Here is a 15,843-nt window from a genome sequence, read left to right as displayed (position 1 = left end):
ATATTATGGTCACTCTTACCCAAGGGGCCTTGCAGGACAAGATTGCTAACTAACCCTTCCTCATTGCTCAATACCCAATCTAGAATGGCCTGCTCTCCAGTTGGTTCCTCGACATGTTGGTTCAGAAAACCATCCCGCATACATTCCAAGAAATCCTCTTCCTCAGCACCCTTACCAATTTGGTTTGCCCAATCTATATGTAGATTGAAGTCACCCATTATAACTACTGTTCCTTTATTGCACGCATTTCTAATTTCCTGTATAATGCCATCCCCAACCTCACTACTACTGTTAGGTGGCCTGTACACAACTCCCACCAGCATTTTCTGCCCCTTAGTGTTATGCAGCTCTACCCATATCGATTCCACATCCTCCAGGCTAATGTCCTTCCTTTCTATTGCGTTAATCTCCTCGCTATCCAGCAATGCTACCCCACCTCCTTTTCTTTCCTGTCTGTCCCTCCTGAATATTGAATATCCCTAGATGTTGAGCTCCCATCCTTGGTCACCCTGGAGCCATGTCTCTGTGATCCCAACTATATCATATTCATTAATAACTATCTGCACATTCAATTCATCCACCTTGTTACGAATGCTTCTCGCATTGACCCAAAAAGCCTTCAGGCTTGTTTTTACAACACTCTTAGCCCTTATACAATTATGTTGAAAAGTGGCTCTTTTTGATTTTTGTCCTGGATTTGCCTGCCTGCCACTTTTACTTTTCACCTTACTACCTTTTGCTTCTACCCTCATTTTACACCCCTCTGTCTCTCTGCACTTGTTCCCATCCCCCTGCCACATTACTTTAAAGCCTCCTGAACAGCAGTAGCAAATGCTCTCCCTAGGATATTGGTTCCAGTCCAGCCCAGGTGCAGACCGTCCTGTTTATACCGGTCCCACCTCCCCCAGAACTGGTTCCAATGCCCCAGAAATTTGAATCCCTCCCCCTTGCACCATTTTTCAAGCCACGTATTCATCTGAAATATCCTCCTATTTCTACTCTGACTAGCACGTGGCACTGGTAGTAATCCAGAGATTATTACCTTTGTGGTCCTACTTTTTAGTTTATCTCCTAACTCCCTAAATTCACCTTGTAGGACCTCATCCCGTTTTTTACCTATATCGTTGGTACCTATGTGCACCACAACCACTGGCTGTTCACCCTCCCATTCCTGAATGTCCTGCAGCCGCTCAGAGACATCCTTGACCCTTGAACTCAATCCCACAGTTGATGAAAGCCAATGCACCGTATGTCTCCTTAACCATACAGTCAACCTGCGCAGCAGCTTTGAGTGTCCTATGGACACAGACCCCAGATCCCTCTGATCCTCCAAACTACCAAGAGTCTTACCATTAATACTATATTCTGCCATCATATTTGACCTACCTAAATTTGACCTACTTACCTGGGTTGAACTCCATCTGCCACTTCTCAGCCCAGTTTTGCATCCTATCGATGTCCCGCTGTAATCTCTGACAGCCCTTCACACTATCCATAACACTCCCAACCTTTGTGCCATCAGCAAATTTACTAACACATCCCTCCACTTCCTGGTCCAAGTTACTTATAAAAGACACAAAGAGAAGTGGTCCCAGAACAGATCCCTGATACACACCAGTGGGTACTGACCTCCCAGCAGAATAAGACCTGTCTACAACCACTCTTTGCCTTCTTTGAGCAAGCCAATTCTGGATCTGCAAAGCAGGGTCCCCTTGGATCCCATGCCTCCTTACTTTCTCAATAAGCCTTGCATGGAGTACCTTATCAAATGTTTTGCTGAAATCCATATATAGAGAAGAATAAAAAGAAATCTGTCTATAGTAAAGAATAAAGAGTCAACATAATGGGCTGAGATCTTGATGACGGCTCAGAGCCCAAAACGTCAACTGTTTATTCCTTTTATAGACAATAGACAATAGACAATAGGTGCAGAAGTAGACCATTCGGCCCTTCGAGCCTGCACCGCCATTTTGAGATCATGGCTGATCAATTCCTATTAAATACCCGGTTCCTGCCTTGTCCCCATATCCCTTGATTCCCCTATCCATAAGATACCTATAGAGCTCCTTCTTGAAAGCATCCAGAGAATTGGCCTCCACTACCTTCTGAGGCAGTGCATTCCAGACCCCCACAACTCTCTGGGAGAAGAAGTTTTTCCTGAACTCATAAATGCTCCCTGACCTGCTGAGTTCTCCTGTTTGTGTGCCTGTTTCAAATAAGATTCTGTCCCTTTTAGAGAGAGGAAAGGTGAATCCTATTGCGGTAGTGGATTGCAGGTGCTTGAAACTCTCTTCCTCAAAGGGAGATAAAAGGAGAGTCTTTGAAGTTGTTTAGAGCAGTAGATTCAGATAGCACTGAAGCAGGATCTGCAGCCTATGAAGTTTATACCAACATGCACTCGATTCACACTAATCTCATTTTACTAACCCCCAATTCCTATCAATATCCTTAATATTCAACTGCTCAATTGTACACTCGTCATTCGTTATATGCCATGTCATGTGATGTGAGCGATCATGGTCTTTCCATGACCATGATTGTTCTCAGCAATTTTTTTTCCACAGAAGTGTTTTGCCATTGTCTTCTTCTGGCAGTGTCTTTATAAGATATGTGACCCCCAGCCATCATCAATACTCTTCTGAGATTGTTTGCCTGGTGTCAGAGGTCACATAACCAGACTTGTGATATGCACCAGCTTCTCCCACGGCTTCATGTGACCCTATCGGTGGGCTAAGCAGTTGTGACACTTTGCACAAGTGTGACCTACAGGTTAGCCGAGACAAGGAGCACCTTATGTCTCCTTTGGTAGAGACGTATCTCCGTGCCACCACCCAAATCGCACTTTAGGGGCAAATAACAATATGTAGCAGCCCACACACGCAGGACTCAAACCACCATCGGGACCCGCTGGCAGACACACAGTAGCGCATTTGGAACTACCCACTCGGGGCAGACCTTCTGGGGACAGTCTGCTGTCACGTCCGCCCCGCAGATCGCAGGGGCCCATGGGAGGGGAGATTTAAGCGCGTGATTTTGAATCAGTAAAGGCATTCTGAGTTCAGCTCTCTCTGCCTCCGTGTGTTTCTTTAGTAGCGCATTGCACGCGACTACAAGTAGCTAATTAACCTGTAGACAGAGTGGTAGAGTTGTGTAGTAGTGTACCAAATCATCATGAATATGTTCTGTCTTTTTCCCAGAGATGGAGAATCAAGAACTGGAGCATGTAGGCTTAAAGTGAGAGGGAACAAATTTAATAGGAACCTGAGAGGCAACCTTAACAGACTGCAGGTACGGAAACAAGCCCTTCGACCCAATTGGTGCATACTAAAATTATAGTTGCACTAGCTAGTGTTTTCCCAGCATCTCTCTAAACTTTTCCAATCCATGTACTTGTCCAACTAACACAGACAAAATACTGGAGGAACTCAGCAGGTCATGCAGCAACAATGCAGAGAAAGAAACAGTCGACTTTTCAGGCCTTCACCACGACTGGAAAGGAAGGGGGAAGAAGCCAGAAAAGAAGGTGGGAGAAGGGGAAGGTAAGTGGTGGGGGAAAGGGCAATAAGGTAAGAATTTGGGAGGTAATAGGTGGAAAAGGTAAAGGGCTGAAGAAGAAGGAATCTGATTTGGAGAAGACAGTGGACAGACAATGGGAGAAAGGAAAGGAGGACGAGCACCAAAGTGAGGTGATGGGCAGGTGAGGAGAAGAGAATTGGTAAGAGAGGAGCCAGAATGGAGGGTGGAAAAATAGAGAAGGAGGAGGGCATAGAAACTAATTGAAGTCAGGTTGGAGGTTACCCAGTAGGAACATCAGATGTTGCTCCTCCAAACTGAGACTGGCCTAGTCGAGGAGGCTATGAACCAACACATCAGAATGGGAATGGGGAGTGGAATTAAAATGGCTGGTCACTGCTTGTTGTGGAAAGACCAAAGGAGCTTGGCAAAGCATTCTTCCAATCTATGTCAGGTCTGACCGAAACAAAGAAGGCCACACTAGGAGCCCAGGAAGTGTAGATGACACCAACATGCTCACAGATGAAGTGTTGTCTCACCTGGAAGGACTGTTTGAGACCCTGAACGGTGGTGAGGGAGGAGGTCATCGGCCAGGTGTAGGAGCTGTCCTGCCTGCAATGCTCAATGCCAAAAGGGAGATTTGTACGAGGTACAAACGGACAAGGAAGTCACAGAGAGAACGATCCATGAAGAAATTGGAGAGTGGGAACTGGAGGCAAAAATACGTTTTGTGGTAGGAATTGTGGAGAATGGCTTGCTGGATGCAGAAGCTCATGGGGCGTAGGTAAATACAAGAGGAACTCTATCCCTCTTATGACAGTGGGAAGGTGGTGTGAAGATGGGTGTTCAGGAAATGGAAGAGATGCAAGGCAGGTTAGGGCACCATCAATGGTAGAAGAAGTGACAACGTGTTCCTTGAAAAAGGAGGACCTCTCTGATATTCTGGAAATGGGAAGTTCCATCCTGAGAACAGATGTGATGGAGATGCAGATCTTTCTGTGCAGGCACTGTGGATCAAAGGACTTGTTCCTATTCTTTGCTGTTATACGTTCTACAAATCACAATTACTTAAGAGAGAAAAATCTCTTTATTTCCACCATAATTGGGCAAACACCTAAATTACAGCAGCAGTCCAATTATAGGTTTTCCCACCAGTGGAAACATCCACTCCACTTTGTCGAGACTCCTCAGGAAATTTTACATTTTGAAGCAAGTCCCCTCTCCCTCTTCTAACCTGACAAAATGTTATAATTATCTTCAGCTGCACCTTGTGGTACATTAATTCACTATCCCTTTCAACAGTGAGCTTAAGTCACAGAGCAAGAATGTTTCAAAGTAACAAATAAATCATTTTGTGTCAAGGATGATAAGAGTTGGCTCAGAACAGCAGAATCCTTGAAGGCTTCCGTATGGATCATTTCTCGGCCTGGCGGCTTTATGCCGCATGAACCTCAAGTATAACCTGGCTCAAGCCATGTTGACAATAAAACCACTGTGGCTGTGAGCTCCAAAGGTCAGGGGACTGCCACAGGTCTAGGACAACATGGCAATCCATTTACTGGGATAATATCCAAAAGCCTGGACCAGTGGCCTAGGAAGTGAAGTCTGAAATCTACTGTTATAATAAAGGAAGGTAAATTCCAAGAGTAGAAAACTCAGGAATGTAAAATTTGTTGTAGGATTTCAGAGTTCCAAGTTCAAAGTAAATTACTCACTTGGCTTCTCCTATCGCCGTCCAGCTCTCCTCCATCCCCTCCCCTGAACTTTTTATCTGGTGTCTTCCACTTTCCTTTCCAGTCCTGAAGAAGGGGCTCAGCCCAAAACATCGGCTGTTTATTCCCCTTCCTAGATGCTGCCTGAACTGCTGAAATCTCCAGCAGTCTGTGTGTGTTCATTATCAGGGTACCTAATAAATTGGTCACTGTGTGTATGTTTGTAGTCTTCTGCTGCTGCATGTTCAAAGTTTGATGAGTTGTGCATTCAGAGGTGCTCTTTTGCACACTACTATTGTAATACATGGTTATTTGAGTTACTATCAATATGAAGGCAACACGAGTGAATCTGCAGATGCTGGAAATAAATAAATACACAAAATGCTGGCAGAACTCAGCAGGCCAGACAGCATCTATGGGAGGAGGTAGTGACGACGTTTCGGGCCGAAACCCTTCATCAGGAGTGAAGTAACATGGGATGGTCAAGGGGGGGATAAGAAGTGGGGGGAGGGATAAAGTAGAGAGCTAGGAAGTGATAGGTTGGAGGGAAATGGGCTGGGGGAAGGTGGAAACTCACAGACCTCCGTTGATACCCCTGCCCCCCCCTTACCCGCATCCCTATCTTTTATTTCAGTCTGGTTCTCCTTCTCTCTCTTTTCTCCCCCCTCACTATAATCTCCCCCCAGCCCTACCTTTCTTTCTCTTTTATTTCCCATAATTCTCCACCTTCCCCCAGCCCATTTCCCTCCAACCTATCACTTCCTAGCTCTCTATTTTATCCCTCCCCCCACTTCTTATCCCCCCTTGACCATCACTCCTGATGAAGGGTTTCGGCCCGAAACATCGTCACTACCTCCTCCCATAGATGCTGTCTGGCCTGCTGAGTTCTGCCAGCATTTTGTGTTTTTACTATCTATATGAACCTGTCTGGTCCTTCTGCTGTGACCTCTCCCATTAACAAGGCATTTTCGCCCACAGAACTGCCGATTACGGGAGGGTTTTTTTTTTTGTTTTTTGCTCCATTCCCTATAAATTCTAGAAATTGTTTCGCGCAAAAATCCCAGGAGATCAGCAATTTCTGAGATACTTAAAGCACTAAATCTGGCACTAGTTGACTATGAGCAGATGTACAGGTGTAATAAAGTGGCCACTGAGTGTATATCGTACTGTATATGACCTTGAGATTTTTTATCATGCAGAGATGTACAGGAGTAAATAAAGAAATACAGTAGTATTTACAAAAAAAAAAAAATTGGTCAATTAGTGCATTTAATGTCAGAGAAATACAATATACAATGTACATCTTGAAGTTTTTTTTCTTCACAGACATCTACGAAAACAGAAGAATGCCCCAAAGAATGTATGACAGTTAAAATATTAAAACCCCCAAAGCCCCCCAAATCCCCTCCCACACACAAGCAGCAGTAAGGCAACGATCCCCCTCCCACCAGCAAAAGAGCATCAGCACCCTCCACCGAGCACTCAAGCGTGCAGCAAAGCATCTATAAAGACACAGGCTTGCAGTACCCCAAAGACCGTTCACCCGGTTATTTGACATACCACAGGCTGTCTCTCTCCTCAATAAGGGAAAAGAGGTGTCTCTGTTTCACAGTGAAAGGAGGGGGGGATGTAAAAAAAAAACTAATTGATTTACGATGTTAAAAGTCTGTTGTGTAATTTTTTTCCGAGCTCAGCACCCAGAGAGTCCGCACAAAGAAGGCCCAGCTCTCCGGACACATAATGCCCGGCAGCCAACCAGCTGCTCCTGATGTTCCGTGTTCTCCCACATTGGGTCAGTCAGGGGCACCGGCCTAGAATCAACATGGCTCCAGAGCCACGAAAATCTGGAACCCTGAAGGTGCACTCGTCTTCCAGGCCGCGTCCTTGAGATATCAAAAAGCGGCCGGTCGTGAGGACCTAAGAGCAGATCCCATTCCCCCAAAGAACTGAAGTCAGAGTGTAACTCCAGGTCAGGTTCTTCAAAGTTGTTCCATCCCCTGAAAAGGGAGAAAAGAGCTACCAAAGATAGAAATAAAGCTTTTTCCGAAGATGCAAGCAAAGGAGTTGCTGTTTAGCGCCATCTTAACGTCGCCCAGCCTTCAACAATTTGCAAATAAAAAATAACGCTGTGAACGTGAATTGTGGAGTCCTTGAATGTAAGCCTGTGCGTTGTGGGATCAGCTCAGAGACCTTCTACAACCCTTCTTGCAAAGAGCACCTGGCATGCTTGTCTCGTCTGGCTTATCTGGGCTACACACCCAGATTGCTTTGGTACCGCATCTCTCTCATAGGTTTTGGACCCCAGATTCAATTCTAGCTCTGTTTTGCCTGTGACAGTGTGGCTGTCCTCCAGATGCTCCAATTCCCTGCTACATCCCAAAGACCACCTGGAGTTTAACTGTAAAAATTCTCTTTTGTTTATGTTAACTAGGATGGCAGTTAGTGCGATGCTACTACAACTCAGGGCATCCCAGAGTTCAGAGTTCAATTGCAGCACCTCTCTGTAAGGACTCAATGTACGTCCTCCTCATGGAGTGCATGTGTTTTCTCCGGTTTCCTCCCAAAGACGTACCGGGTCGGTTAATTGGTCATTGCAAATTGTCCTGTGGTTAGGTTAGTGTAAATTGGGTTTGTCGGGGGTTGTTGGGCCAGTGTGTCTCTAAAGAATTAAAATAAAGAGTTACAGTGTTAATGACATGTGTTTAATTCCTGCCACTGTCTGTGAGGAGTTAGTACGTTCTCCCTGTGACAGCATGGGTTTCCTCTGGTTTCCTCCCAAGTTCCAAAGGTCAGTAGGTTAATTGGTCATATGGATGTGACTTGGGCAGCGCAGGCTTGTTGGCCCAGATGGGCCTGTTAGCATGCTGTATCTCTAAACAGATAAATAAATACATAAATATTGCGGGTAAAGAGAATCAAAGGGGAATTGATGGGCATGTGTGAGAGAGAACACGTTGCAGCCAGCACGGTGGAGCAGTAGGAGAGCTGCTGTCTCTGAGCTCCAGGGACCCAAGCTCGATCCTGACCTCAGAAGCAGAATACGCATCTGTTGGTCTCGGGAGATTATGGATTTGTGCCTTGGAAAGTTTCCAGGGGGCAGGCCTGGGCAGGGTTGTATGGGAGACTGGCAGTTGCCCATGCTTCAAGTCTCCCTCTCCATGCCACCAATGTTGTCCGAGGGAAGGGCATTAGGACCCATACAGCTTGGCACCGGTGTCGTCACAGAGCAATGTGTGGTTAAGTGCCTTGATCAAGGACACAACATGCTGCCTTAGCTGAGGCTCGAACTAGCAACCTTCAGATCACTAGACCAACACCTTAACCATCTGGCCAGGCGCCAACACAGAAACAGAGTAAGAACCCGGCTTATTATCACAGATATATGATATGAATTTTGTATCCGGGAGTAGTAGGCCCTTCAAGAGCTTAACTGTGTTATTGATAGTGAAACCATACAGCATATACAACATTCTGATGAGTATAGACAGGGTAAATACAATCAAGCTTTTTCCACTGAGGTTGGGTGAGACTAGAAATAGAGGCTATAGGTTAGGACCATAAGCCCATAAGATATAGAAGCAGAATTAGGCCATTTGTCCCATCGAGTCTGTTCCACTATTTTATCATGGCTGATCCATTTTCCTTCTCAACCCCAATCTCTGTCTTTTCCCCGTATTCTTTCTTGCTCTGACTGATCAAGAATCTATCAACCTCTGCTTTTAATATACCCAATGACTTGGCCTCAACAGCTGCCTGTGGCAGCGAATTCCACAGATTCACCACTCTCTGGCTAAAGAAATTTCTGTTCTAAATGGACAGCCCATTTATTAAGGGTGAAAGGCGAAATATTTAAGGGTAACCTGAGGGGGAACTTCTTCAGTCAGAGGGTGGTGAGAGTGGGGAATGAGCTGCCAGCAGAAGTGATGGATGTGCGTTCTATTCAAGATTTAAAAGAGGTTTGGATGGGACATGGGTGGGATGGATATGGTCCAGGTGCAGGTCGATGGGACTAAGCAGAATGACAGTTCAAGACTAGAATGGGTCAAAGGGTCTGTTTCTGTAACTCTATCACTCTATGACGATGAACTGTCTGAAATGATTAAGAATGGACAATAAAGATAGACTTAATGTGAGTTAGCAAGTAAAAACTCTTCTCCTTTTTGAAGCACTTCCACCCTTGATATTACACACACAGTGGTCACTTCATTAAGTACACCTGTACACCAGTTCCTTAATACAAATATCTAATCTGCCAATCATGTGGCAGCAACTCAATGCACAAAAGCATGCAAGCATGGTCAAGAGGTCCAGTTGTTGTTCAGACCAAACATCAGAATGGGGAAGAAATGTGATCTGAGTTGACTTTGACTGTGGAATGATTGTTGGTGCCAGACGGGGTGATTGAGTATCTCAGAAACTGCTGAGTTCCTGGGGTCCTCATGCACTACAGTTTCTAGAGTTTACAAAGAGGGGTGTGAAAAGCAAAAAAAAAATCATCCAGTGAGCAGCATTTCTGGATAAAAACACCTTGTTAATGAGAGAGGTCAGAGGAGAATAGTCAGACTGGTTCAAGCTGACAGGAAGGCGACAGTAACTCAAATAACCACACATTACAACAGCGGTGTGCAGAAGAGCACCTTTATCTGCACAACACGTCAAATGGGATTTTTCCTATTCCAATCGACCCACACCTGGTCCATATCCTTCCCCTCCCTTACTTATCCAAATTTCTCTTAAATGTTGAAATTGAACCTGCATGACCACATAAGGTATGGCCTGAAAAGTTTTGACCAGAGAACTTCCGTTTACTGTGTAATAGTTAAAGAGTGTTCAAAGTTAGACCGTATTGGAAATAAAACAAGTGATATGCTGAGCAATACAAGAATAACTAACAAAGTGCAAGCAGAAGCTTTATTGGTAATGTTACATCTGAGAGTTTTGAAGAGGAAGCAATCAAGGATAGGAAATTTTTACAACCATTTCATATCTTTTCTGCCATAGGGTGTTCCAGAGCCAATCAATAACACTGTTTTTATTTCACAGATGTTGGCTGCATTTGTCTTGTTTGTTCATTCCGTATCAGTTTGTTTCAGCTGCTGCGCGCACGATCTGTGGAGGGATTCTGCAGGTTCAGCTGCACCTGTAGGAGGGAGGTGGAATTGTTGACATTCTAGGTCGAAACCCAGCAATAAGGCTGAATCTCCCTCTGCAGATGCCGCTTGACCTCCTGAGTGCCACCACCCATCATGTATGAAGCACCAGTAGCATTATACTGTTTATTTCTTGACCTGTGTTCTCAGTGCACCTTATGCTAAATGTCATATAGTTTATTATTTGTTAATTATTTGTGGTAGTATTACTTTATGTGTCATGTATGAGTTATATTTACTGTGTTGTTCACCTTTGTCCATATGGCCAAAAGACCATGAGATATAGAAGCAGAATTAGGCCATTTGTTCCCTTCAGTCTGCTCTGCTATTTCATCATGGCTGGTCCATTCCCCCCTCAGCTCCAGTCTCCTGCCTTCTCCCTGTTTTCCTTCAAGCCCTGACTAATTAAGAATCTGTCAACCTCCACCTTAAATATATCCAGTGAACTGGCCTCCACAGTCACCTGTGGCACGTCTGGTTAAAGAAATTCCTCCTCATCTTGGTTCTAAATGGACATCCATTGCAGTCTATCTTCTCTTGCACATTGTTTGTTCCTCTATTTTTGTTTGTGTGTGGTTTTAACTTGATTCTATTGTGCTTCTTTCTTCTAGTGTGATTGCCTGCAAAAAAACCTAGAAAATCTCAGGGTAATATATGGTGACATACAGTATACGTACGTTGATAATAAATTTACTGTGAACTTTGAACTTTGAATTCTTTCAGCAGATAGTGTGTTGCTCCAGGTTCTTATGCCTTCATTGTTCCAACTGTTTTTTGGTAGCTTGACAACTTCCTCTGCATCCTATTCCCTCTGTTCTCCCCTTCTCTGCACTGTTTCAGTCCCATTGAAAGGTTTGGACTTCAAATGCTTTTTCTTTTTCCACTGATGCCACTCAGACTGCTGAATGCTTCTAGTATTCTGTTTTAGTTTCAGACTTCCACCATCTGCGACATTTTATTTTTGTTTGTCGAAGGCCTTTACCATGCAGTTCCTTTGGACTTTATTCCCTAGAGTGCAGGAGAATGAAGGAAGATTCGATAGAGGTATACAAAATTATGAGGGGTATAGATTGGGAAAAAGGCTTTTCCATTGAGGCTGAGTGAGAGGAGAACAAGATGTCATGCATTAAGGTTGAAAGGTGAGCTGTTTAAGAGGAGCCCGAGGGGGACCTTCGTTCCGAGGGTGGTGAGGCTGTGGAAGAAGTGGAAGTGATGGACCCGGGTTTGGTTTCAACATTTAACAGAAGCTTCATCAAGTCCATGGATGGGAGGTGCATGGAGGGTTATGGTCCTGCAGCGGGTCGATGGGTCTAGGCAGAATATTAGTTTGACATGGACTGGATGGGCTGAAGGGTCTGTTTCTGCAATTCTATAACTCCCATGGTTATTAACTCTGAAAGAATTAAGAGTGGACAATAAAAGCAGACTTACTGTGAGCTAGTAAGTAAAAACTCTTCTCCAGCTTGAAGCACGTCCACTTGCACACCTATTCGTTAACTAATCAGCCAATCATGTGGCAGCAATTCAATCCATAAAGATAGATAGATAGATAGATAGATACTTTATTCATCCCCATGGGGAAATTCAACATTTTTTCCAATGTCCCATACACTTATTGTAGCAAAACTAATTACATACAATATTTAACTCAGTATAAATATGATATGCATCTAAAATCACTATCTCAAAAAGCATTAATAAATAGCTTTTAAAAAGTTCTTAAATAGTTTACTAAAATAAAATAAAATAAAAGGCATGCAGACATGGTCAAGAGGTTCAGTTTCTCAGAGCAAACATCAGAATGGGGAAGAAATGTGATTCTGACAGCTGAATGATTGTTGGTGCCAGATGGGGAGGTTTGAGTATCTCAGAAACAGATGAGACAATGCAGTATAATTGTTTGGTGTGGTCTAGATGGGCTGAAATGCCTGATTCTTGACTCTGAGTGTGGTTAACTGAACAGTGACCATAGAATCTGAGGGTTAAATGCTGTCCCTGGTCAGGTTGAGGTTATTGGATATGATTGCTGTCAAGGCAACAAACCTGTTAGCTCTTGGTGAGAGATATTATTGCTAAAGTTGTGTCAGACAGTGAATGATGTGAAGGAATGCTCTATCTCTCAACAGAGTTTATTCGACAGAAAACAAATCAATATACTCAGTTAATAGTCTTTTTAAAGGGCAGAAGAAACTGCAGCAACTTCTTCCAGTAAAGCAAGGGGATAGTCCCAGGAGAGGATAACACCATGGGCCATAAGACATAGGAGTAGCATTAGGCCATTCTGCCCATCGAGTCTTCTCCGCCATCCCAACATGGCTAATTTATTATTTGTCTCAACCCCATTCTCCCGCCATCTCCCCGTAACCATAAAACATAAAACTTGGAGCAGAATTGGGCCATTCGGCCTATCAAGTCTGCTCTGCCATTCCATCATGTCTGATTTATTATTCCTCTGAACCTGGTTGGCTCTGAGCCTCAGAAGGGTAGAGTGAAGTCAAGCGATTCAAGTGTCATAGGCACTCAATAGTTAGGGATACAGACAGGGGATTCTGTGGCAACAAAAGAGACACCAGGATAGTGTGTTGCCTCCCGGGTGCTAGAGTCCAGGATGTCTCTGGCAGTTGCAGAATTTTCTTGAAGGAGAGAGGTCGTGGTACATGTTAGTACCAATGACATAGGCAGGAGAGGGTAGAGGTCCTGTGCAGTAAGTTTAGGGAGTTAGGAAGGAGGCTGGAGAGCACAGCTCCAAGGTGTTGATCTCTGATTTACTCCTAGTGCCATGAACGAGGGAAGGCCAGAACAGGAAGAAAGCCAGATGAATGAGTGGCTGAGGAGATGGTGCATGGGACATGTTTTCAAGTCCTTGGATCACTGGAAACTTTTCTGGGGAAGGGGTGACCTGTACAAGTGGAATGGGTTGCACCTGAACTGGAGGGGAAACAATATCCTGGGAGGGATGTTTGCTAATGTTATTAGGGCAGGTTTAAACTAGATATGCAGGGGTGTGGGAACCAAAGTGAAGAGGCAGAGAGTGGGATAGTTGGCGCACAAGTAGTGACAACTTGTAGGGAGTTTATGAGGAAGGACAGGCAGATGATAGAGCAAAGAAACACTCAGCCAGATGGCTTGGGATGTGTCTACTTTAATGCAAGGAGTACCATAAAGAAGGTGGCTGAACATAGAGTGTGAATCAATACATGGAACTATGATGTTGTGGCCATTACAGAGATTTGGATGTTTCAGGGGCAGGAATGGCTGCTGAGTGTGCCAGACTTTGGATGTTTCAAAAAGAACAGGGACGGAGGCAAAAGAGGTGGGGGAGTGGCATTGCTAATCAGGGATAGTGTCACAGCAACAGAAAAGGAGGAAGTCATGGAGGGATAGTCTATTGTGTCATTGTGGGAGGAAGTCAGAAACAGGAAGGGGCAATCATTCTACTCGGTGTTTATAGACCCCCCCCCCAAACAGTAACAGAGACATCGAGGGGCAGATAGAGAGACAAATTCTGGAATGGTGCAATAATAGGGTTGTTGTGATGGGTGATTTTAACTTTCCTAATGTTGACTGTCATCTCCTTAGGACAAGGAGTTTAGATGGGGTAGAGTTTGTTAGGTGTGCTCTGGAAGGTTTCCTAACACAATATGTAGATAAGTCATCTAGAGGAGAGGCTGTACTTGATCTGGTATTGGGAAATGAACCTGGTCAGGTGTCAGATCTCTCGGTAGGAGAGAATTTTGGAGGTAGTGATCACCACTCTGTCTCCTTTACCATGACACTAGAGAGGGATATAAGTAGGCAATTTGGGAAAACATTTAATTGGGGAAGGGGAAATATGATGATTATAGACAGGAATGTGGCAAAATAAATTTGGAGCAGATGTTCTCCAGGGAAATGCATGGAAAAAAATGTGGCAAATGTTCAGGGAACAATTGCATGGCGTTCTAAATAGGTATGTTCCATTGAGGCACGGAAAGGATGGTAGGGTTAAAGAATCATGGTGTACAAAGGATGTAGAAAATTTAGGAAAGAAGAAAAGAAAAGCTTACGAAAGGTTCAAGATACTAGGTATTGTTAGAGCTCTAGAAAATTACAAGGATTCCAGGAAGGAGCTCAAGAATGACATTAGGTGAGCTAGAAGGGGCCATGAGAAGGCCTTGGCAAGCAGGATTAAGGAAAACCCAAGGCATTCAACAAGAATATGAAGAGCAAGCAATAGAGCTGTGAGAGAATAGGGCCAATCAGGAGTGAGAGCGCATCAATGTCCATGGAGTTGGAGGAGTAGCGGAGGTACTTTGCTTCAGTATTCACCAGGGAAAAGGACATTGGCAATTGTAGGAATGACTTACAGCAGACTGAAATGTTTGAGCATACAGATGTTAAGAAAGAGGATGTGCTGGAGCTTCTGAAAAGTATTAAGTTAGATAAGTCACCAGGACTGGACGAGATGTACCGTAGGCTACTTTGGGAAATGAGGGAGGAAATTACTGAGCCTCTAGCGATGATCTTTGTATCATCAATAAGAAAGGGAAAAGTACCAGAGGATTGGAAATTTGCAAACGTTGTTCCATCATTCAAGAAAGGGAGTAAAGAAAACCCAGGAAATTATAGGCCAGTGAGTCTTACTTCAGTGGTGGTCAAGCTGTTGGAGAAGATCCTGAGAGACAGGATTTATGAGCATTTGGAGATACATAATCTGATTAGGGATAATCAGCATGGCTTTGTCAAGGGCAGGTTGTGCCTTACAAACCTGATTGAATTCTTTGAGAATGTAACAAAACACATTGATGAAGGTAGAGCAGTTGATGTGGTGTATATGGATTTCAGAAAGGCATTTGATAAGGTTCCCCATGCAAGGCTCATTCAGAAAGTAATGAGGCATGGGATCCAAGGAGATTTTGCTTTGTGGATCCAGGATTGGCTTGCCCACAGAAGGCAAAGGGTGATCATAGATGGTTTGTATTCTGCATGGCGGGCAGTGACCAGTGGTGTTACACAGGGATCTGTTCTAGGACCCCTCCTCTTCGTAATTTTTATAAATGACCTGGATGAGGAAGTAGAAGGGTGGGTTAGTAAGTTTGCTGAAGACACAAAACTTGGGAGTGTTGTGGATATTCTGTAGAGTTGTCAGAGGTTTCAACGCATCATCGATAGGATCAAATATGATGGCAGAATATAGTATTAATGGCAAGACTCTTGGCAGTGTGGAGGATCAGAGGGATCTTGGGGTCAAAGTCCATAGGATGTTCAAAGCAGCTGCGTAGGTTGACTCTCTGGTTAAGAAGGCATATGGTGTATTGGTATTCATCAATCGTGGAATTGAATTTAGGAGCCAAGAGTTAATGTTGCAGATATATAGGACCCTGGTCAGACCCCACTTGGAGTACTGTGCTCATTTCTGGTTGCCTCACTACAGGAAGGATGTGGAAGCTATAGAAAGGGTGCAGAGGAGATTTACAAGGATGTTGCCT

The sequence above is a fragment of the Hemitrygon akajei genome, chromosome 4, assembly GCF_048418815.1.
Source record: "Hemitrygon akajei chromosome 4, sHemAka1.3, whole genome shotgun sequence".
Lineage (NCBI taxonomy): Eukaryota > Metazoa > Chordata > Chondrichthyes > Myliobatiformes > Dasyatidae > Hemitrygon > Hemitrygon akajei.
This window is presented reverse-complemented; position numbering follows the sequence as displayed.